At 50.7% G+C, this 22326-nt stretch overlaps 1 pseudogene; it reads right to left on the bottom strand.

The window, feature by feature from the left end:
* Positions 1 to 2815: 2815 nt before the first annotated feature.
* Positions 2816 to 6372, bottom strand: LOC134154784 (DNA polymerase epsilon catalytic subunit A-like; annotated as a pseudogene).
* Positions 6373 to 22326: the final 15954 nt, after the last annotated feature.

Raw genomic sequence — 22326 nt, 5'->3', positions numbered from 1 at the left:
CTTGGGTAGGTTGTCCACACTGTGGCTTGGGCAGAGGGAGGTCTCTGCTCAGTCTCATTCCTTGTGCCCAACCCAGAGTGAATGCAGGCCCAGGCAGGAGGCAACCTGGGCTGGGCAGCGATTACTGATCCCATCCTTTCTGCCAGGCAGGGAAGTTTAGCCTGATCCCCACTGTCATCAACCTGGCCATGGCTCTGACCTCGCTGGGAATGGTGAGTATTGGTGCCGGGGGCTCGGCCCAGCTGCGCACTCCCAGCACTGACCTCCCTCTCTCACCTTCCAGGGCTCCTTCCTCTGGGACTGGATCCTGCTGAGCTGCATGAACAAGGACCAGGTGTACAGCAGCAGGAAATTTGAGCAGGCACCACCCTAGATCCTGGCCCTGGAGGTTTGGTCCTCTGGGACAGAGCAGTGGCCACGCTGCCAGCAAGGCAGGGCAGGGTGCCTGGGCACGGCTGCAGGCTGGGCAGCAGCATGTGGCTGGGGCTGCCAGGGCATCTGGCCCCTCCAGCCATCTCTCACCCCCGCGGCAGGCTGAAGGTGCCTCAGAGGCTGCTCCACGACATACAGCACCTCAGGGCTCTCCAGCCTCCAGAGAGTCTGTCCCGCAGGGACCGACCGCTTGTCCCTCCCCCACCACGTACAACCACAGCTGGAAGGAGCCACTGTGCCAGGCAGCAATAACACTTCCTCCGTCCGGGCCCTGCTCGACTCTGAGCTACCTGCTTTTCCCACGCGATGATCCCTGTGCCTGGCCAGGATGCACCGGGCACCTTGCCGGCTGCTGCTGCTGGCCACCAAGAGCCACGGCCCCCTCCCTTCCCTCAGCCATGCTTCAAGCAGCTCCAGGCAGGTCCTGCCCCATGGCTGCCAGCTGCTGTGAGAGGCTGGGGGTCAAGAAAAGCCCCAGTGGCAGGGCAGACCCGTGGTGCCCTGGCTGGCTCCTGTGGGGGCTTTCAGGAGCTTTTGCTCTGGAGCAGAAGGCAGTGCCTGACTACTGGCTCTGCTTCAGCACACCGGGAATGGGCATTACCATTTTCTGGCTGGCTTGGAGCGCTGGCAGCCCCATCCTGGAGCAGCTCCTGGCTGCGGGCACCCAGGGCCCTGGGGGCAGGGGTGGGCACATCTCGAGTAGGCCTGCCCTGCTCATCCCCTGTGCCCCTGCAAAGCTGCCACAGATGGAGCTGCAGCAGTGGTGGTGGCCCTGGAGCCGTACTGAGGACTAGAGCAAGTCCTGCACTAGCCAAGCAGCCAGTACCCAATAAACTGCAACCACCCAGCCTTGCTGCCTGGGGCCTGATTGCTGCAGCATGTGCTGGGGGGAGGGGGAGGGTGACAGTGCAGCGTCATGGCTAGCGGGGTGAGAGATGGACATGTGCATCGTTCTACCCTCCACCCTAAAAGCTGCACCCTGCTGCAGTGCCAGGGCACGGATGCTCTTGCCCCGGAGCCCGGGTGGTAGGGAACATGAGCACAAGCACCTGCTTGCCCTGCACTGCAGCAGTAGGGGAGGAGGACAAGTCCCCCCCAACCCTTGCCAGCCTGGTGCATGGACCTCTGCCAACACCAACCCTGCCCTGAGGCTGCAGCTCTCTGAGCCTATGCCCAAAAGCAATTCACAGCAGGTACCTGGCAGTAACTCACCCAGGCATAACCTGATTATTTTCTGGCTCTCAGGTTACAGCAGCTCAGCTCAGCACATCCTCCCCCAGCATAGCTCAGCCCAGGCAGAAGTTTGGGGGAAAGGGGTCTTGTCACACCGGGCAAGGGAAGACCCCAAGCCATGTCTTGAAGGCTCTCCCACAGGCTGGAGGGTGGGGATGCAGATGGAGGACATGCCAGGGGGACAGGCAGGGGACTTCTGGTGCACCAAAACCTCCTCTTGCTCCCCTTCTGGGCTGGGGAGCATCTTCCCCCTTTGACTTGGGGTGCAATTGCTCACAGGAACAAGGTAATACCATTGCAAGAAGAGTCTACCTTGTCCTCATTCCAAGAAGAGGACCTGGCTTCTCTAGGACCAAAGAGCAACTCTGAGCAGGCAAATCTATGGGAAGGGCTTGGGGGAAGGAGCCAGCCTCTCACTGTAGAGCAGCAGGATGAAGGCAAGTGCCTGCCCCCACCTCCAGCAGCTCATTGCCCTGAGGAGAGCAGGAGCAATGATGCAGGGCTGAGAGGAGCTGCCTGGCGCAGGATGAAGCCACTGGAGGCTCCGCTGGACCAAACCTTAACTCAATTGCACAACGCAGTGATTGCATTAGGGCCAGGTTTCTCTGCCCGTCCAGGCCAGCTCATTTCCTCCAACTTTAATATCAAGAAAACAAACACATAGGTACAGCCCCCTCAACCCCCCTTTCAGCAGTACTAGATGGAGGGAGGGCATAGCGAAGGACAGGACCACTTGCCCCATAACCCAATGCTAATAGAAACAGGTATACTATAGAAGTGAAAAAACAAAGCTCAGAAAAATATTTTCAATACAGGTATGTGTGGAGGGCATTGAATAAAAATTTATATGTATGTGTATATATACATATATATATACACACACACACACACACACACACACACACACACACACACACATATATAAAAGGAAGTGTCAGAAGTAGCTGAACACACAGTGTTTCAAAATGCCCAGAAAATTAACTGGAATCTAGTAATCTTGGCTCCCCTCATGCTTTTTCAGGCTTCTGCAAGCAGGAGTAGATGGAAAGGACCAGGAGGCCAGGCTTCAGCTAAGCACTGGCCTCCTGGGTTTCATCACACCTGTGCTGGGATTTCAGTGAGCAGGCCCCCAACCTATGACTCACTGCTGTCAACTTGAAGCTTTAGCACCCAAGTGGGACAGCTCCCTTGCTCCCCTTCCAGCCCAACAAGAAGAGTCTGGCTTTCTCCTCCCTCTAGGAATCCTGCCCCATGGCTCAGAGAATGCTCGTTTCCAGGGTGCCTACAGCTCCCTGCTGTGGGCCATAGCACGTGCTCCTCTACCCAAAGAACCAGATGCATTGTCTGTGACACATTTAATTGTCTAAAACTCCACATTAAAACCACAGAGATTCATGCACACAGGGTGCTGCCTACAACACAAACTCCCATCCCAAACTGGGCTTCTGCAGGGCTCTGGCAAATGCAGTCCCCCCTCCCCCATAGAGAGCAGTTCCAGCCCTAGGCACCTTCTTAATTCCCCCAGCACAGCACCAGGCTGTGACCAGGACTGCCCCAACACCGCTTAGCGCCCCCACACAGTGCAAGATGGATATGTGGCTTCTCCGAGATCTATCACAGAGCACAAATGCTCTTCAGCAGAGGTGAGAGCAAGTACCCAGAGCTGACACAGCAACAAAAAAAGACAGCAGGACAAGTTCATCACATCACTGCTGGAGCTGGTGGTTTGTACGGAGCAGCCACTCAATAGTTTCCAGCAGATAGGCCACGCTCTAGTGCCAAGCAATGCTCTGGAAGATGTTGATGTGCTCCATGAAGATCTGAGGGGGAAGATACCAGTGAGGGAGGGCTGCCCAGCACACCTCATGCATGAGCCAGGGAAGATGGAAGCTGGAGGGGACAGGGGGGAGAAGACCAGGCCAGGAGAAGTTCTGCAAGCTGGTCAGGCAGGACTGCCTGGGTTGAGCACAAAGCAACGAATAAACAGCCAGAAAGCACAGAGAGATGAACTTGTGCCAGATGGGCTGAAAGGGACAAGTTATCACTGGGTTTTTCACTGGCTGTTACAGAGGAGCTGCTGGCAGGAGGCTGCATCTGGTGGCAGGATGCACACATACCTGGGAAGAAATGGTGAGGGCAAAATCTCCAGCACAACTGCAGTACACAGGCATAGGTGTCTCCTTCACACCATGACACTTCTTGCACACCTAGAGGCAAAGGAGTTTTAGCTGGGATAGCAGACAAGGCTGAGCAGCTCAGTCCTTTGACAGGGCTCTCTGGGGAGACACCACTGACATCAGGTCAATGGGTCAAGCCTCAGCCAGCCAGCAAAAGGCTGCAGCTATGTGCTGAGAAGAAGTGGAGAGCGCTCGAGCCAAACTCTCCTCATCATATCTCCACTGCATCACATCAGTCAGAGAAGTAAGGTTGGGCTGCTCGGTTTCAAGGAGCAGAGAGCAGCTTCAGCCCTCCTACTGCAGCCTGCCACATCAAGGGCAGGCTCCCGCAGCACGGCCGCCCAGCACTCATCAAGTCCTGCAGCAGGTAGGCCATTAGCTTCTTCTGCAGCGCTTCCACCAGTGCCATTTCAATGGAATCCGAGTCATACTGGGCCTGGCAGTTGGAGCATACCCAACTGGGCAGCACTGACCCATCTGAGGGGCAGAGAGAAGGGAGATGAACACAAGTGTGACTCTTCCCAAGAGAAAGCACGGTGCAGCCTCAGCCCTCGCAGCCTAACAAGAGCATTCAGATAGCCCCGAGTGCCAGGAAGCCATAACCAATTTCGGGAGGGGATAAAGCATCAGCCAAAGCACCAGCACACCTCAAACTGTCACAGGCAGCTCGGAAAGGGGATGAGCAGAAAATAACCTTGAAGGGAGGTTTATCGCTGTCATGGAACCAAGCAGACCTTCAAAGCAAAAGGACTGAGAGAGAGAGAAAGACGGACAACATGTGAGTGAATGACAGGCCGAGAGCACAACCATGCTAGGGCCTCTGGTGTCCCCAAGAGGGACTTCATGCATGCAGCCAGGGCAAAGGGGATTTCCTGGGAAAGGAAGGCTGTACCTGCAAGAGGGCAGGGTCCTTGCACAGGTCCAAGTCCCTGCAAAAATTGCACTTCCTGCAGATGACTTCAGGGAGCATGTAGGAGCAGCAAGGGTCCTGAAACTGGGCTTCTTCTGAGAACTCACCCACCTCAATGAGGCGCAGCAGGTCCCAGCGCAGTTTGTTTACTTGGTTAGTTATACTGGCATCCAGGGACAACACCTACAGGAGACAGTGTTAGGTAAGGCCACCAGCAGAGAAGACGGTCCTCACGGGGACTCACTCTGATGCGAGTGCTAGCTGGGCAAAACAAACTGATTGTAGAATTGCAACAGATTCTTAAAAAAAAAAAAAAAAAAAAAAAAAAAAAAAAGAAGAAAGCACAGCCCACCCCACTAACCTTGTAGATGTATTTGATGAACTCTAGAGCTGGGTTGTTGAGTGGCAAGTAGGAGCCAGGTAGCACTGAGAACATGTCTGAGGGCTCAGTGGCATTATGGGAACCAGCCATCTTCTTCTGGATCTTCTGAGTGACGGTGAAGAAGCTCTGCGTGAGCTCGTTGGTCACATAATCCTGTGAGAAAGTGATCATGCCTGGAGAGGAGGAGCAGAGAGAGCTCTTGAGCCATACGGAAGCATATGGGGACAGCAAGGTGGGCAGCTCTCTTCCTGCTGCAGGACTGGCCCAGCAGTGCTGCACACAGCTCTCCCATGGCTAACTGTGGCTAACCGTACTCACCAGGCATGGCTCCCGTCTCTCCCAATGCCTCCTGGGACACCTGGCTCGTGGCCCTCCTCTTGATGGGAGCGCTCCCAGGGGCATTGTGCTGCAGCTCCTCGCTCCTCCTTCATGCTGTGGTACACAGCCACAATGTAGGCTGCAGAGACACGTAAGAAAAGCTCCAGATGCAGTCCACGATGGGAGAGTGGCACAAGCGCGACTGTGCTTGTTGACTCTCCTGGGGCACCAATGACTAATCAGGAACTAGTGACCTTCTTCCCCTCTCTGAGAGAGTTCACACTGGCGCTGAAACCACCCAAACAATGATATTTACAGACATGGAGGTGGTTCCTTCTGCATCACATCCAGCACAGTGCAATCTTTGACTGTAAGGGGTTCTTTGGATCACCATCAGAACCTTCTCAGTAGCACAGAGAGCTTCAAGAAGCTGTGGGGAATGCTGTGGATATGGCTTGGGCAGCAGTAGGGTGCGGATAGCTCTAATCACCAGAGGTAACATTCAAAGTAGGACCAGGCGAGCAGCAGACTGCACTCACCCAACACAATCCTGAGGAAGCAGTTCTGACAGGAGGCAGCCTGGCGGAGAAACTGCACGATGTTCCAACTATTCTCCAGCAAGTCCTCCACATTTGCTTCTCCATCCTCCTCCTCTTCTTCCTTGTCCTCCTCTTCCTCACTGTCCTCATCCAATACTTGACTCTTGCTAGAGTCCTGCTGGAATGGAGCACAAGCCATGTCCAGGCTTTCGGTTGGTGATGTCGTAGCAGTTCCCTATATCCAAACCAATAGTTCCCTGCTCAACTCAACCCACTGCACCCCTGTCTCTGCAGGACTGAGCACTTCCCATCTCTTACCTCCCCAGAGTGGACACTAGAACGCACTCTTCCCTTGATACCTTCGTAATTTGCTGGATCCATCCAGAGCAGGAATTCCCAGCAGCGGCAGAAGGAAATAGTCAGAGAGTGAAAGATCTCCTTTGAGTGGATGCTGGAGGCAAGAGACTGCAGTCACACACAATGTTGGCATCTTCCCTAGCTAATAATCTTCTCCATGGGAGGCAATGAGGAGCAGGCGATGTTTGCAAGAGAGCAGTTCACTTCTCACATCCAACCATGCTTCAGCAAATGGACTCAGTACAGAAGGCTGCAGAGCAGTCATTAGCAGAACTAAGGGCTGCAGAGGAATCATACCCACGCTTCAACTGCCCCTTGTGTCAAGATGCCTGTCTTAGGAGCCTACACATCATAGTATTCTAGAGACGCCTGCTGGATCACATCAAAACTGATACTCACGCTGGAACCTTCTTCCATGTCATTGATGTGATGGGACTGTAACACTGTGTTTACAGCCAAGCTCTGAATATCCGGCTCCAGACACACTGTGAACAAACACAACCTGTCAACGGGCAAGCAGGGCAGAGAACCAGCTAGGACACAATCCCCTCTCCAGGTATGATGAATGCACCCACTTGCCAGGACTTTCCACAAGTTGTAAGAGCTCTTTACAGGTCTTGCTGCATCTACCGAGTGCAACATCAAGATATTCATATCAGGAAATGGTGAAAGCCTATATGGTACTGCAGCAGCATGGGAAACCGTGCTGCTCTCCAGACTGCCACACACCTTGTATTACAGGCTTTAAAGGACACTTTTGGCACATGGCCAGACCTCTCCCCTCTCTGGCTGTGATGCTATGTATGGATGGCCCCATTCACTGCACAGCTAAACAGCATAGCACCTTCCAACAAAACTTGGATCTACTTCCGCTCCAGGGGCCACCAGCTTTTTCTGGAAACTGCAGCAGAGGTGCTCAGAAGAACTATCAGTCAGCTTGTTTTGCATCACAGAAAGATTCATCCTAGCGACCACCAGAAGTGATCTTCTGAATGCTGCTATGAGAGGCCACAAACTAGGAAATAATCTGTATTTAAATGCCTACCTGCATTTTCTTCTAGGACTGAATAGCTGACGGCATCTGTTACTCGGACAGGGACCAAAGGAAACTCCTCGATGATGGGAATCCCACTTGCCAGTCGTTTCAGGTCCCAGTTAGACTGCACAGCAAGAAGTGTGGGGCCCCGGCGCTCATCCTACACAAAGGAGGAGAGGACATGCCCTGGTACATCCCTTCAGCCGGCACCTCTGCTCAGCAGGAAACCAGCTGTGTGAATGAGTGCTCACATGCCCCATTCCTGTAGTGGTCCCTGGTCCTCCACACAGTAGAGACAGTGTACTCAGAGTCTCTTGAAGCACCTCCCACTGAATAACCAGCTCCACAACTGAGAGCTGGGGTTTGGGGGTATGATCTAGCCTCACTGCTTGCATTGCGCTATGTAAGCTCACCCCAGGCAAGCCAGAGCCCGCAGGCAACATCCATTTTTACCCTTCAACTTTGGAGCACTAGCTGTGTGCAGAGAGCTACACTTAGAGGCTGTTTGAACTGCTGGACCAATGCCTTCCATGCAATGTTTTCCTCCTCCCAGGTACCTGCGCTGACAAGGTCTCAGTGGGGACCTTCCTCATGCCCTCAGCTCATACCTTGCAACCCTGCAGGAGCCGCTGAATGGCTCTGTAGACTGTCTTGAGGTCGGTCTCAGCACGCACTTCAAAGGTGTGCTTGTCTGGAAGCAGTAGTTCTTCGCCCACTTTTTCCAGCACAGACTGCGCTCCGATGAGTACATGTTGGTGAGGTTTGGCATCTGGTTGCTGCGTACCTGTACCAAATGCAAACGTGATCAGAGGGAACAGGGTTCAAAAGAGACAGGCTCCAGGCTCCAAATTTCAAGGAAGCTCTTTCCTCTACACATCATAATGCTTCACGTGACAGTTGAGGAACAGACCTGCTTGGTACACTTCAAAATATGAGAATCCCTGCTGCACAGCAGTAGACATCTGTGTCTGTGCAAAGAAACCGCTCAGCTCCAAACCGCTGCCTGATCCCCTTGCGTTCCCTCCCAAGCCTTTAAGCCCTACTCTTACCGTGTCCAGCACGAACACTGCAGCTTTGCGCTGAGAGGGGATGAAAAGACCAAAGAGAGCTTTGTTGCCCTGGGAGCTCTGGTAGAGGTAGATGTGGCGAATACTTCCTAGAGACACAGAGCAAACATGCAGCATCAATAGTATCTTCAAGCTATTTGGTCCTGGGTACACAGACAATCCTTCTCATAGGGTGCCTTACCTGGCTCCAGCTAAGTAAACTGAGCCAGAGAGCGCATTTCCAGGTGTTCAGTGTCAAAAGTGTCAGCCTCTCGCCCTGTGAGGTGTCTGACAAGCTGCCTGCTGACCATGCACACGCAACCCAGCTGGATCAGGGCTCAGAATAGTAACGGCACCTGTAGTGACAGGGACACTCAGATAATCCTCAAGCCACCAAGTTTTGAGCTGCTTAACGAATCAACCCAGTTTTGCTTTCGCTGCTGCTTTCAGGTTGTGACTTCCCACTGGCAGGTAACTCTCTCTCTTCACCCACCTAGACAGAATAATGAAAATGCCAGTCGACGAAGAGACAGCCCTGCACTTCAGAAAGGACTGCTACGTACAAAAAGATCTGCATTACTCTAACAGGGAAAGGTGAGAGCAGAACATCCAAGTGCAGTGGAATAAGAAGCTGCACAGCTTTAGACAGTCTGCATATCTACCCATGCTCTTAAATCCTGACTTGTACAAATTCTGCTATTCAAATCATTTCTATTGCTCAGATTTTTCTCAACCCTCATACTTCAGAGACTTCAAAGATAAACGTTTAAACACAGGAGGAGGTATCAGCAGGACTGCAAAGAGAGGCAGTTGTTTTCCAGAGTCTGGACACTGGTCCAATGTGAAAAAACATTCAAGTCACAACTGCCAAGACAGACAGCCCTCTCCTGTAAACACACACACACACACACACACACACACACGCACCCTTTCTTTTCCTCTCTGTGCTAGGCAGGCTGTTGGGTTAGAATATGGCCCTGTGCCCACTACAACGGTTTGGTCTTATCCTGTCCTTTTACCTGCTATCCAGGACAGTTCTCAAACTCCCAATGACAGCCACCAGCAGACTCTATAAACAGAGTTAGTCGTTCAGGCTAGTGTGGGCAAGACGTAACTTCTGTACATAATGGCACACAACGGAGTACCGAGTAGAAGCAGCACAACCAAAGATGGGGGTGCTAGTCCTTTCCTAATAAGATGTAACTCATGATAGCAGTGCACAGAGATGGAAAAGGGACAGTATTCAAATACATCAACTGTAGGCATTTTATACAAATTTAACAGATAAAGATGCAGTTATACGGTACAGACGCAGCATTCGGTACCTCAGACAATCCATGTGGATGCACTGCGGGGCTTTGTACTCTCCCTGGCTGCCCTTCTGAAATCCAATCTCCTGATACATATTAATTCCATGAGCTGCTGCTCTTGCTTCCACAAAAGGCCTGAGGAGAGAGACAATGCAGAAGAGAAGAAACAAAGCAGTCCCTTTCCTCCACCCCATCCCCACCCCAAGGGTTTCAGGATTGCTTTCTTGTAAGCTACTTAATGAGGAATTTTTCTTGTGAATTCTCCTTTGCTCCAGACCTTACCCGTGAGAGCTGGCCACAGGGAAAACTCCCTGTAGGGCAGAGCTACTGCAAGAAGGAAGCTGCTTGCTTACATCCTATACCAGGAGGCAGAACATTATGATCGAGTTTCCCTCGCTCCCCAAAGGCTTGGCTGCTCTGGTCTCCCTATTGTTCTGCAGTTCTCTTTTGACACTTTGCCTGTTCTCCAGTTACTGAGGTCATCAGTGTACAAACATTGCCAAATCAACAACAATCTAGAAGCAGCTCAGCAATCCCAGGACCAATTGATGGGACTCTATAGAAGTTCATATTTCAAAGCCAATAAACATAGCTCTGCTCAGGGAAAAAAAAAAAAAGAAAAAAAAGTTCTGAATTCCACCTCCCCCTCTTCGACAGTCCTCTGCAGGCTGGCAATCCAAGACTCAGCCCAGCACTCCAGATAAAGAGCACATAATCAGGATGTAAACAGGTTCCCAAACTGGCTGGATAGTCTGCGTAGATAAGAACGCATGTGGCCGCTATGTGACCTCCAGACAAAGGACATACAGGCTGGTACCCAATCTCACCTCATGGCCTAGACAACATTTCCTTTTAGAAACCAGGTTAGTTTTCATTCCTGATCTTACCAGTCAAAGAAGTCTCCATCGTATGTGACAATGATAGTAGGTTTGGTCTCCTGGACATGTTCAAACCGCCTCTGCATTAAATGAGCCTAGTATGCAACAGAGGATTAAAAAAAAAAAAAAAAAAAACTCAAAACAAAAAACATCTCCCCCACAAACACAAACACTCAGCAAATTCACCTCCTGCAGGCAGGCACTGGATATAATACTATTGATGCAGTCCTTCCCCTCTGCTCTTGACCTAGCTAGAACCCGATCTGCCTCATCATCACACCATGAAATGAAAGCATCACCAGCACCGTGACTGTCCGCTGTGCTCCCCAAAGATACACTCTATTGGGTGATAAGCTCTCTTTGGCCTACAAGAGACCAAGGCAGATAAAAAGCAGCCTGATTTCCCAAGTAGAACCTACTTACCTCATCTGGTTCATTAGACACAGGATGGACCCTCACACTCCGGCTTCGGAGTAAATTCAAAGTCCTCAATATCCTCACAGACAATCTCCTTGTTTGTGATCAGATAGCCCTAGAGAGTTGACAAAGGAAGAGTTACTGAGGACTCAGATCCCTGCTACACCAGGGACAGGTTCCTGAACAACCGGAACACACTGCCTAAAGGATGAAATAGTCTTCCATCGATGCGATAATCCTTGCACAGCTTGATAGGTAGAGCTTTTGTCAAGCGGGAACGGCTCTTTGGAGGTCACCTTCTGAACAATTGCTTACAATCAACTAAGGATGCCAAAAGGGAGACAACTTAAGGACTATACTCTCCAAATTACTATTGCCCCTCAAAGGGGCACCAGTAGCCTTAGCTGGGTTCTCCAACATACAAAACGAGGAAATCCTTATGCATCATTCAGACTAGACTTCAATTTTATTTCCACAGACATTACATATAAACCAAGCAACTAGCAACAAAGCAAGCCAGGGACCAGACCGCCAAAGGTGACATGCTCGTTTGCTGTCTAGCATTTTGCTCCAAAGCATGAAGAAAAGAACTGTTGTTCCATTACCTGCCCATCAACCACATAGAAGATCATCATGATCCGGTCTGCCTCTGCATCAGGAAACTTCAAAGGGAGTTTGGTAGTTTCAATGTCAAAGGCGAGAACAACCGGATCCTGAATATGACCAAATACATTAAACTCAAATCAGCTTTAGAGTATAATTTAACGAGCAGTTCTCATTAGATTAACAACTAATTTACCTAAGTAGGTTTATGCACATCTCAGACCCAGCAGGCTTGACTGTAGGAGACAAGGTAGCAACAGTGGTACCCACTGATAACCAAACAGCAAAATTCATTAACAGGAGAGAACGGAATAACAAAAGCTTCTCTTTAATGCAACAACCCCCTTCGAGAAAGAGAGTCATCAGGATTGACAGCACGTGAGGAAACATTGCGCAGGCAAAAAACACTTATTACCTCTATGCCTTTATAATAAAGGTTTCTTATGGCATTGGATTTATAAAGCATAACAACGAGTTTAAGAATAGTTGGGCACCCCAGGAATCACCTGGAACAAATGATGTACACCTCTCAGTTGGGCAGGAAGTGCTCACTTCACTAGATTCCTCTTCCTTTGAAATGGTTCAACTGAAATCAGACATCAGGTGTAGGAAACCAAAGAGAAGATTGGAATTCTCATTTGTACTTTTTAGTCTGTGTGACTAGGGGAATCCTAAGAAGCCCATGGGCCAACCGTCCTAAGGAGACCTCTTTCCTTGACAGCATAGACGTATAGACATCGCTCGCCTGGTCTCGCTCACTGTTTTTCCTCACAGCAGGAGAGATCTCCTTCCGCACCTTCACCAAGTCCTCCACCACGTGGAAGGATAACTTAATGTAGTTCTGCTTAAGACCCACCAAGTGATTTGGCTACAAAGCAACAAGACAGTGCCAGCTAAGGGTGGAAAAGAGTAATGAGGGAAAGGGGAAGACTGCTAACAGTAAGAAAGCGTTGGGAAGGCAAATTATACTGGCACACGTGGAAGAACTGGCCAAAGAAGAGGTAGTAATTGGATGGAAAGACTCGGAGTGAGAAGAGATGCTAGCAAGCACGTAAGACACACTGTGAAGAACATGTGAGCTATGCCAGTTCACACCAAGGGCCATCTTGTCTTGTTGTCTGTTTCCAAGCGCAATCACCAGTACACACCCAAGAAAGAGTAAATGTATAGTATCCCCCTCTGCCACAACACTCTTAATCTCCAACCATTTCTAGCTCAGGAAGTTTCTTGAGCATCCTGTGAAAAAGACTATGTGCTGGAGCAGAACATATATTTTATTTACTATAACTATAACAAGCAATTACTATCAATAAGCAATAATTAGCCTATTCATGATATGCAATGCAAACAGTGCTTGAAGATTAAAGGTAAGCATACTGCTTCCCTTTACTGCTTAGCCCCTTTCTACTCCACTTGAGCTCGAAAGAAAGAAAGAAAGAAAGATTAGTTATTCAATAGTACAGCAGGCAGAGGAATACTGACCAGATCCAAATCTTCTTTGGGGACAGTTTCCAGCTTTGAAATGTTCCCTTGAATCTTCTTGGAGAGGAAGGATGACACTTCTCGTTCACAGCCCTGCAAAGAAACTGGAGAATGAGCAACAAAGCCAGACACTTCTCCAGAGGAGAAGACAAGCTCACAAGAGGTTCTGGCACTAGTGTCCTCAATTGTGAGGGGAGGACACGAGGCTGTCCTGAAATCCTGGCCGTCTGGAAATCTGTTCCTTCACACTGGGGCTCTCTTTGATCGTCAATTCACAGCACTGTCAGAACAAACCCAGTTTTGCAGCACGAGCAGGATCAAGATGAGATGAGAGGGGAAATTTACCCCTGTTTGGGCTTAGAAGAAGTGAAATAGGCTCCAGAGATCAATTTTAGGACAAAAAAAGAACAGGAAAAATATGACAGCTCCTTGAAGGGATAATTCATCACATAACAAACCAACCTCCCTCTAAGAAACCTTAGTGCAGCCACCATACTGATACAGCTGCTTCCCATCTCAAGTCTTCTCTAACAGCTCTGACAAAACCACCAACAGAAGCACTGGAGCTGTATTTTTCTCCTACCAACCCAAGAAGATGGTCGGTCACAAGGCCTCTCAGCTGACTGGGGGACCCTTCAAGTCAAACCTGCCCTTGTCTCTGGGACCTCGGCCACTAGTTTACTCAAGACCCCACTTGCCAGTGCGCAGCTTCCAAGTCCATACTCGCCTTCTGGGTAGCCATGTAGAAATACGGCTTATAGGGCAGGGCCACCCAGGAGAAATCAAAACCGGTGAACATTGCGGGACCCCGCGGCCAAGGTGAGAAACCAACCCAACGGTTCCCAACGGAAGCAACGGGCACCGCGCTGCCCTTGCTGCGCGTTGCTGGCATTTGTGCGCCACACACACATCCCTGCATCTCTGCAGCACCCACCTTGGCCCCCAAGGGTCCCAGGTGGACCCAGCATAGGGCAGACAGCGCTGCTGCCTTGTGGGTGATGCCTGGGGCCCAGAACAGCCAAACCGGTGGGGGCAGGCAGGACGCCCAGCCCGGGCACCAGCGCTGCGCTGGAGGAACGGGATGCACCTCGAAGCAGCTCCCATCCTCCGGGATGAAGTAGTCCACAGCGCTCACCAGCCGCCGGTCCTCGCCCAGCACCTCCGTCTGCACATGCACATGGCCTGTTACGACACACGACCCCCCCCGCCCCCTCCCACCCCAGTCCTACCGGGTGCCTGTCAGTGACACCTCCCCTGCCCCAGTCCTACTGGGTGTCTATTGGTGACACCTCCCCTCACACCCAGGTCCTACCGGGTGCCTGTCGGTGACATCTCCCCCCCCTCCCGCCCAGGTCCTACCAGGTGCCTGTCGGAGACATCTCCCCCTCTCGTCGGTGACATTCACCCCCTGTCCTACAAGGTGCATGTCGGTGACCCCCCCCATTGTTGTCCCCCCTAGTCCTACCAGGTGCCTGTGGGTGACACCCCCCGCCGGTGACATCCCCCCCCCCCCGGCCCAGTCCTACCGGGTGCATGTTGATGAGCCAGCCCGTGCGCTCGCCAGGCTCCGTGGGCCGCTCGAAGCCGAACAGTGTGTCCAGCCGCTCCGTGCGCTGCGAGCGCTCCAGGCGCTTGAGGGAGGACAGCGAGGAGCCATCCTCCCTGCAGGACGCCGCGCCGCCAGCCGCCGCCCAGTCCCCGCCGCGACCCACCACCGCCCACTCACACACACCTCCCGCTGCCGCCTGGCCCCAGTGCTCACTGCCCCCCCAGCCGCCGCCGCCGCCGCCCGGCTCCGCGCCGCCCCGCAGCACCATCCCGCCGCGGCCGGAGCTGCCTCGCGCGCTGCCCCCACCTCCCGCGAGCGGGAAGCCTGCCAGCCCCGCCTCCCCAGGGAGAGCACCAATCAGAGAGCGGCACCGCAGCCAATGGTCGCTCTCTTCCTCGACCTCTGCCCCGCAGCAGGGCGGCTGCGCTGGCCACGCCCCTCGCGGCACCTTCCCGGGCAGGCCCCGCCCCCGCCCCGGCTGCCGCTGCCGCGCACGCGCCTGCGCGGCGGCGCCCGGTTTGGCCCGACCCGGCCCGGCCCGGCCCGGCCCGGCCCGGCGCGGCCTGTCGTGGGGCGGCGGCGCTGCGCGGGAAGCGGCTGCTGCTCCCGAAGCGGCGCCGTCGCAGGGGCAGTTGCGTGTCATAAGTTACTCTCTTGAAGGTCAATTCATACAGAGAGTTTGTTAAATCATGTGAACAATTTATTTAATTAAGTAAGCAGCCACAAGCAAAATAGCGCTGGGCGGCCGGGGAGTCTCAGCTCCGCCAACGGCGCGCGCCTCCCTCACACACAGTCCCCCCTTATAGTCTGCGTTGTAATCTCCCGGTGCGTCCCGCGCATGTGTGAGTTGCTGGGGGGGTCGTCTGAAGCTCTCTGGTGGTCGTGGAGAGGAAGGCCGTGGTCTTCTTCCGTCTCTTTATTTTGGTTTGTCTCCTTGTGAGTGATCACAGGGGTTTGCTTATCTGTTGTGTTGACTCCCTTTTGGGATGCTGTTCTGTGAGAAAATTACAGGTGCCTGCTTATCTTTTCTTTATCCTTTTACCTTCAAAACCTCTGAGCAGCTTGTTGCTTACTTCAGCTCTTCATAGTCCTGCAAGATAGCTAGGGCCCCGACACTGGTTCCACAAGGGGTCATATAAGCTTTTGTGCTTACCATAATTTATTTGTCTGACACCATGTCTCAACCCTGATTGTTGTAAAACCTCCTCCTCCCCCTCCATCAGCTTATTCCTCCTTCTAAACAATGAACAAATAGTTACAATTTATTACAATCCCTCCTTTTTCTTTTTGGTTACTTATTTTGTCCATTGAATTCCTGGAGCGCCCGGCGACTCAACGCTAATGCGTCCGCATCATCGTCTAATTCAAGTGATCCATACTTAGCACGTACCAGCATTAGGTGTACAGCTTCTAGGCGGCTTTTTACAATTGCCATTATTTTATTAAAAATACATGGTCCAAAAGTTAATGTTGTTATTAACAGTAGTAAAGGCCCTGCTATGGTTGACAACAAGGTGGTGAGCCAAGGTGAATGATTAAACCAGGATTCATACCAGTTCTGTTGAGCCTCATTTTCTCTTTTTCGTTTTTCTAGACCCTCTCGGAGTTTCATCATGGTATCTCTTACCACTCCAGTGTGATCAGCATATACACAACATTCCTCTCGCAGGGTGGCACAAAGCCCTCCTTGTTGTAGAAAGACCAAATCTAATCCCCTACAATTTTGTAGTACTACCTCTGAGAGGGATCTAACTGATTTTTTTAACACCGAAATGGATTGCTCGATCCTGGCCAAATCTTCGTCAACTGCGATATGCAGAGAGGTGAACTCTTGGCTTTGTTTTACTAGCGAGGCAACTCCAGTACCAGCTCCTGCAACCCCTAAAACCATTAATGTGGCCAGGGTTACAGTTGTGATTGGTTCCCTCTTTTCGAGATGGTAATCTGCTACAGTGTGGTGACTGTATATATATTCCTCAGAGTGGTATAGAATCCTTGGTATAATTATTACCTGTACACAAAAATCATGAGATGAATTTAAGAGTTTTAATGATAAGCATGGAGTGACTCCTAATGATGAGCATGCCCACCTTGTGTTGTTGGCCGGAATTAACCATTGGTGTGACTGGTCGCTATCCTCTAAGATGTTACAAAGACTGCCCTTTCCTCTGGGGACGGTACCCACACACCTACCGCTTCCAGATACCTGGGTTAGTGTTACCCCGATTTCTTGTCCCCAGTGGCATTGTGAGGGGTTACTTTTGTTCGAGTAGACGGGATCGCCTAAATCTCCGATGGCCTCATAATATGGGGGTCTTATGTTAATACATAACCAGCAGCGTCTGGTTATATTTGGATTTGTTTGATTCAACACTCGATAACTAGCATCTATGACTTTCCATATGCTGTTCCCAGATGTGATTCTATGTTCCCCTGCAATGGTGGGGACTACATCTGTAGGGAATGATTCTATTGCACTATTGGGAGGTGTTGTAGATAGGTCTGGCCCAAGGGTTTTTGTAGGTCGGGCCTCTAGGATTCCCTTTGACAGTACGCTATTTGGTCCGACTGGTTGGGAAATCCTGGCCTCCTCTTTTTTTATCAGTATGAGGCCTCCCCTATCAGGTCCGTGTGAATAGAATCTAACGCTCCACATTTTCCCTAGTAACCAGCTGATATCTTCCGGCTTGGTTACAGTTAGATACAGAACCTTGCAAATCTCCTCGTTCCTATAATGTCCTGTGTATCCCAAATTTTGTCCTCGCCATCCTTGGCGGGGATCTGCTCGACGACTACATCCTAGCGGTCCATAGCCCACTTCTAAGAACTTGTCGCGACCTGCCCCAGGATTCCAGTCTGTAGCAATGGTTTCACAGCCCCAATATGCACAATAGTATTCATTTGGATAATTACAATACCCCCTTCCCGGGTTTGAGCTCGGACAGAAGTAAAGTCCTGATCGGTTGAAACACATTGTTCCTGTAGTTAGGTTACACGGTGTAGTGCGGAAACTAGGGGCACCTGCTGTCGTTACTTGCTGTATAATCTGTTGATCTTCATATCTAATTAAACTCCACCGAAAAGGTCGATGGGGGTGGTGTGGTTGTAAGATACTGCAGCTGACCATGATAATAACGCTAATTCCCGTGTACCGCAAGAGATAGTCGGGGCCCATTTCTCCTAATGTTATGTTTTACCTGGCCTCTTAACCTCCCCACCGTCTGCACTCCTCTGCCTCGCTTGTCAGTTCGGTTGCAGCGAACTACAAGGTATTGGTTCTTCTCGGCAGCAGTAGTGTTCTTTAGGGGAATCTGTTAGAGAGCCTTTGTCTAGGAGTGGGGCCCCTTCTCTCCTTATGGTACATGGACAGGGGAAATAACACTTATCGAGTCCCTTTAAGCGTTAATTTTAAGTCGGCGGAGCCTGGAACCGCCCTCCACTCTTCTCCCAGGATCGGTCCTTTCACACGGCTGGCATGAGTCCACCCTTTTTCTGCAGTCCGAACAGCTGTTTCTGTAGTAAGCAAAACAACGCAGGGGCCTTCCCACCGAGGTGCTAATGAAGTCTCTTTCCATGTTTTGATTAGAACTTTATCTCCGGGCTGTACTCGGTGTATGGCTATATCTAATGGGGGTCGCTGCACCACTAGGCCTCTTTTCTGTAACTCTCTACGTCGGCTCATTAACTGTGTGATTGAGTATCTTGTGAATTGGGGTGGTCAAGAGGCATCTCTAAATCATATGGCATACCATAAAGCATTTCGAAAGGCGAAAGCCCCACGCCAGTTCGGGGCTGCGTTCGTATGTTTAATAAAGCAAGCGGTAAGCATTTTACCCAGGATGCCTTAGTTTCTAGCATAAGTTTTGTTAACTGTTTTTTAATTTCACCATTCATTCGTTCTACCTTTCCAGAGCTTTGAGCTTTCCAGAGCTTTCCAGGCTAACTGGATGCTAGCCTGCCTTACCACTTCTTCATCCTTTCCTGCTATCAACAGATCAGCCACATACTGTACTAACGTCACTCCCGGCACTTTATTATAGTCCTGCAGAATCTGTTCCAGGGCCTGTCCGAATAAATTTGGGGATGCAGTAAATCCTTGAGGGAGGACAGTCCATCTTAGTTGCTGTTTTCTATGGGTATCCGGGTCCTCCCATTCAAAGGCAAAATAATCCCTGCTGCTCTCATCCAAAGGACATGCCCAAAACGCATCCTTTAAATCTATCACACTGTACCATTGATCATCCGGGTGTAACTGATTTAACAGAGTATGTGGATTTGCTACTACTGGGAACCTAGTCACAGTTCTCTTATTGATTTCCCTCAAATCATGCACCAATCTATATTTGCCATCCTTTTTCCTTACTGGTCATATTGGGGTATTAAAAGGGGACATACAAGGTTCCAATAGCCCCTGTTGTAGTAACCTCTGAATTTCAGGTTTTAATCCCCGCCTGCCCTCTTCGGACAGGGGATATTGCTTAATTCTCGTTGGTACACCCGGGTTAGTTATAGTTACCTTAAAAGGTTTAATATTCAATTTGCCCACACTATCTGGAGTGTACCAAACTTCCGGGTTTATGCTTTGTTCATCCTCTATTCGGAGAGGACACAATTTAATTTGTAGTCTATTATCTATCACTTCTAAACTTATGCCTAATTCTATTATCAAATCTCTACCTAACAGGTTATACTCAGCTTCGGGTACCAAAAGTAAAGGTCCCACACCTATCTTGGAACCTGATTCGATTAATACTTCTTTTATAACGGGAACCCCAAATGGTTCTCCTTTTGCCCCAATTACTTGTACCCTTTCTGCCGAGGTAAGGTTTGGACCGTAGATCTTTCAGCCCCTGTGTCTATGAGGAATTCCATTTCCTCACGCTGGGGACCCACTTTTAATTTTATCAAGGGCTCGTTTTTTCTCGGGTCCCCAGCAAATAGAGCCCCTGGCACCCCTACTCATCCTTGAACATCTGCTCATCCTCTTTTCTCTGTCGACATTCTCTCTTAATATGACCCTTTCTATTACAATAAAAACAGATCACATTTCTTTGTCCCTGACCATTTCTCCCTTCTTTTCTCTCAAGCTTCCCACGCACCATCCTAGGCCTTCCTCTTTGACCTTCCTGTACTGCTGCCACCATCATTCGTACTTGTTTCTTCTCTTTTTCGTCCTCTCTCCTAACATACACCTTCTGTGCCTCTCTCAGGAGTTCATCTAAACCCTTATCTTGCCAGTCCTCTATTTTCTCTAACTTTTTCCTAATGTCCGTCCAGGATTTGGCCACAAACTGAGTTTTAAGTAAGGCCCCTCCCACAGGAGTCCCTGGATCTAAGCCACTATACAACTGCAAGCTTTTTTGCAGCCTTTCTAACCACTCTGTCGGGGTCTCATCCCGCCTTTGCTGTTCATTAAAAGCCTTATTAGTATTCTGTCCCCTTGGGACTGATTCCCTTATCCCCTGAATGATAATGGTTCTTAAGTCTTGCATGTGACCGCGATGGATTGGGTCCTGGTTATTCCAATTAGGCGACTGCATCGGCCACTTAACATCTGCTGCCGGACCTTGCTGGTGTTGTTGGTCCCAGGTTCGCATGCCAGCTCGCCTAATCATCCCTCTTTCCTCAGATGTGAACAGGATTCCCAGGATGGACTGTAGCTCCTCCCAAGTGTAAATATTTGGTCCTGGAAACTGGTCCACCTGCTCTGCCACTCCCAGTGGGTCTTCTAGTAGGTTTCCCATTTCCTTCTTAAAATCTCTCACGTCCCCGGAATTAATGGGGACGGCTACATATCCCGTCCCCGGTTGGGGTCCTCCCATAGCTGTTTCCCGCAGTAGATATAATCCTCCTTCGAGACTTAACCCCTGTGCTCTAGTCTGACTCCTAGTTACTGGTCTCTGGGGACTAGGGTTAGCCTCGCCATCCGACTCCCCCGAGGACGGAAGTTCAGTCGGCCCGGGAAGAGAAGGGGCCGTAGGTATAGGAGGGAGTATATAAGGGGGTGGCGATAATGGGATCTCTAATTCTCGCTTCTTTTTTCCCCCGCCCTCCTTTTTCTTTTAATGGGTATAAAAGGGTTCTCGCCTCTGGATTTATCCAGAGGTGTGCATACTCGCTCTCTTCTAAGCTGAAGGGCTCCTTTGAATTTACGTAACTATTTGGGGCCTGGCATATCCAGTCCTCAGATGAACCAAAAGGGGGCCAGAAAACACTTTCTCCTTTTATAGGTTTGTTGCCCCAGACTTCAATACAATAATATATCATCTTAACTTTACTTTTTCCCCGCCTAGAAGGGGAATCATCCCATCAATCCTAGTGGGCTATCCGGAGTCTTCATTCGGTCTTCGTGCACAAAGATTACTTGGGGTTGCCGGCTCCTTTTTGCTTGTGGCTAATTTAGGGTTCGTCGGTGAAGGGCTTGAGTGAAAATCGCTCTCGACAGAGGCGAACTCGGCGGGGCGCCTCCCCTTCCGAAGAGCTTTTCAGTCCATTGCCTTCATCCGAGTCACGGCACCAAATTTGTCATAAGTTACTCTCTTGAAGGTCAATTCATACAGAGAGTTTGTTAAATTATGTGAACAATTTATTTAATTAAGTAAGCAGCCACAAGCAAAATAGCGCTGAGCGGCCGGGGAGTCTCAGCTCCGCCAACGGCGCGCGCCTCCCTCACACACAGTCCCCCCTTATAGTCTGCGTTGTAATCTCCCGGTGCGTCCCGCGCATGTGTGAGTTGCTGGGGGGGTCGTCTGAAGCTCTCTGGTGGTCGTGGAGAGGAAGGCCGTGGTCTTCTTCTGTCTCTTTATTTTGGTTTGTCTCCTTGTGAGTGATCACAGGGGTTTGCTTATCTGTTGTGTTGACTCCCTTTTGGGATGCTGTTCTGTGAGAAAATTACAGGCGCCTGCTTATCTTTTCTTTATCCTTTTACCTTCAAAACCTCTGAGCAGCTTGTTGCTTACTTCAGCTCTTCATAGTCCTGCAAGATAGCTAGGGCCCCGACACTGGTTCCACAAGGGGTCATATAAGCTTTTGTGCTTACCATAATTTATTTGTCTGACACCATGTCTCAACCCTGAATGTTGTAAAACCTCCTCCTCCCCCTCCCTCGGCTTATTCCTCCTTCTAAACAATTAACAAAGAGTTACAATTTATTACACAAATGACCACGCCTCGGCTTTTGACATTATTTGTGACAGCAACTGCATTTGCTCACACCCGCCCTGCACACACTTGGTGTCCTCATCCAGGGCGCACCTGCCTCGTAGGCCTACAGGCGTGCGCTTTCACTCCGACGAAAGCAGCACGGGCTCAGCAAGGCCGGTCATGTCAGTGTCCCCAAACTAGGTGGCTTTTGCAAGCTGCTGACATCACGGAGGTGTCAGCTGGCAATGAGCGTGGCATGGAGACACTCTAGCCACCGCTCTGCACTTGCAGATCCAGAAAGTGGGTGAAACACGGCTCCGCTTCCAGCCAGGCAGGCTGCCAAGGAGCCAGGTGAGCCACAGAAGCAGAGCGCTTCCCAACAGCCTTGCCGCTGGACATCTCGTCGGCATGGCTGTAATGACAAAACCACTTCCCTAGGTCCCCTCCTTTGCAGCTCCTCCGTGCCTGTCTGTCTGTACTCCCTAAGGGGCCGTGCACTCTGGGAGGTGTTAGA

Source organism: Rhea pennata, unplaced genomic scaffold (genome assembly GCF_028389875.1).
Source record: "Rhea pennata isolate bPtePen1 unplaced genomic scaffold, bPtePen1.pri scaffold_40, whole genome shotgun sequence".
Classification (NCBI taxonomy): domain Eukaryota; kingdom Metazoa; phylum Chordata; class Aves; order Rheiformes; family Rheidae; genus Rhea; species Rhea pennata.
This window is presented reverse-complemented; position numbering and strand designations above follow the sequence as displayed.